This window comes from Limulus polyphemus, unplaced genomic scaffold (genome assembly GCF_000517525.1).
Source record: "Limulus polyphemus unplaced genomic scaffold, Limulus_polyphemus-2.1.2 Scaffold1283, whole genome shotgun sequence".
Lineage (NCBI taxonomy): Eukaryota > Metazoa > Arthropoda > Merostomata > Xiphosura > Limulidae > Limulus > Limulus polyphemus.
In genome coordinates, this window is record NW_013666893.1 from 222,769 (window position 1) to 225,275 (window position 2,507).

A 2,507-nucleotide genomic window follows, 5' to 3' on the forward strand; every position below is an offset into this window, starting at 1 on the left:
CGTCACTTACTGCTTATAACAATCTGATTTTTATCAAAGAAAGTGGTAACAGTGAAGCGCCAAGTAATAGCATATTTATAAAGCAATATTAAAATGACTCGGAGGATCTTCCAGTGATTTCTAAGGATTTTGCTGATATTCCTGGTTACCATTATTCCAAGAGGTGGTTACTAGAAGCTTACAAGTAATTGGGAGTTGGTAAGAACGAACTGAAAGATGTAAGAGATGAATAGAAAAGATAAACGGATGTGAGACGTAAAAACACAAATGTTTTTATTGCACACTTAACATCATATAACACGATGTCGAAAACATCTAGGTGTTAACATATAAAAATTAAACTAAAAGTATGAATAACTGATTTAAAGCAATTCTAGGGTATTTACAGTTTACGCTTAAAGGAATACAGAATACACATACTGTTGTGACTGGATTTTATAGCCGAGACAGGACGCTAAAAGAAAGACGTCTGCTGTGGGAATGAAAGATAAAGTCAAGACTCCGAAAAGCGCAGTACAGAAGAGGCAACCCAGGGTTCACATCATTCAAGGCACGATATTCTGAGAAAAATCTCGTCGCTATCATAGAAACGAGTGGTGGTGAAGGGTGTGAAGCTAAGGATGCGATATAAAACACGGGAATATGGAAAACTTTGTGGTGATAGCAAAGACAGGATCTAAGAATATGTGGATTTAGTATGTGTATTATAGGGATGTGAAATTATGACGTGAGAATTTCTTTTACAGTATTACAGAGCTCAATTTCCAAAGATTTTTCCTCCAATTTTCTATACTTTGTATAATACACAGATTTTTTTCTAAATAAAAGTCTCAGAAAACAACTATTTCTATCTGTTTATCAGGAGCCGAGCGTGGCCTAACGTTTAGTGTGTTGGGGTCTTTTTGAAGGGTATGAGGTTCGAGATGCAATTCGTTGAACTTGCTTCGCACTTTCATCTATGGGTATTTTACAAAAGTGATAATCTTCCCGCTATTTAGTTGAAAGACTTTGTTTCTTCAGCTGTTGTTGGCTGTTTACCTTTCATCTGGTCAGTAGTCCAAAATTAGAGATGACTATAGCTAAATCCTAGTGAGCATAAGTTTACGTTAAGATTTAAAACTTCAATACCAGTTCTATATATGTACTTATTCATCTGTTTATTTCATATTTCTACTATTATAATATTACAATATAAATGTTTTTTATGTTTTTACAAAATAATGATTAGTTGATACATTTTAGAATGCAACTTATCCAAACATTCCATGGAATGCAATATATAAAATGCTTTTGATGTTTCCAGAAAGGTGTACGTGTGTGATAAACTTTTGAATCTAGGTGGTAATAATTTTAAAAGTGATACTGACCTCTTTATATATAATTTACTATATGTTTTAACTCCTCACTGTATGACTGTAATAAGAACGTGTAGTTTGAGTTGTTTTTTCTGTTTATACTAGTTATTCGCTAGTCGCCATGATTTTTGAACCTAAATATACATATTAATTTAAACAATGAAGTTTGTGGAATAACAAAAGGAAGAGACTAATAGCAAATATTTAACGCATATCATTAGTAAACCATCTTATTCTAATTAAAATTTAGCATATTATATATATATGTAATGATAATTCTTTGAATATATTAACACGCACAAATTATTCTCAAAATAAAGATATAAACGTATTTTCCTGAAATTATAATGTACAAAAGAAATAAAAGATTTTCACGATATTTCTTGTTTAACAATACCTAATATATATTTTAGTTCAAGTTTTCTTCAATAGAGAGCGTCAGTAACATAAAAAATTCAAAAGAAACTGAGAAAAAGTATTTTCATTCCATTAAGTTGAAAAAGTTCTGCTACTGCATTTGCTCTAAACGAAAATGCCCCCCAGTGGCACAGCGGTATGTCTGCGGACTTACAACGCTAGAATCCGGGTTTCGATACCCGTGGTGGGCAGAGCACAGATAGCCCATTGTGTAGCTTTGTGCTTAATTACAAACAAACAAACTAAACGAAAATAATATAAAGTGATTATTTTTCGAGTGGTTTTGAAATTGAACTATAAGTGTCTTTCTAGCATAGTTTAAAACATGGAATAAAATAAACGGGGTAAAACAGTATAGCCTGAATTATTTGGTATGGAACTCTTTGATTTCGATTATTAATCAAATGCGTAACATAACAAACTAATAAACTGTAGTCCTCCCACGTGGGGATGAAAGTTGTCTGATTTTTTTAGTCAGTTAGTTGTATGGTATTCGCAAGGTCAGTACTTCAACATTCAGTAATAGATAATTGAGTTCTTAAATGTTTTTGTTTTACAGGGTTTTAGAATTTTAACTTTTTAATATTTCGAATTTTTAATTAGAGATATTTAAAAAATTAATGTTGAACGAAGTGATAGAAGTTTATCCCCCCCCCATAAAATATTTAGATAAGCCATGGTTATCTAGCAAACAAATTTATTGCCAAGTGTGTGCCAACCAAATTGCAGGCTGCG

At 32.0% G+C, this 2,507-nt stretch overlaps 1 long non-coding RNA gene across 1 annotated transcript in view; it reads left to right on the forward strand.

Moving 5' to 3' along the window:
* The window catches only part of LOC111086640, a 2,880-nt gene extending 2,047 nt beyond the window's left edge, over positions 1-833 (forward strand). Inside the window, exon 2 of the long non-coding RNA XR_002611374.1 lies at positions 389-833. This is a non-coding gene — a long non-coding RNA (uncharacterized LOC111086640). The remainder of the gene's footprint in view (positions 1-388) is intronic.
* The last annotated feature ends 1,674 nt before the right edge of the window (positions 834-2,507 follow it).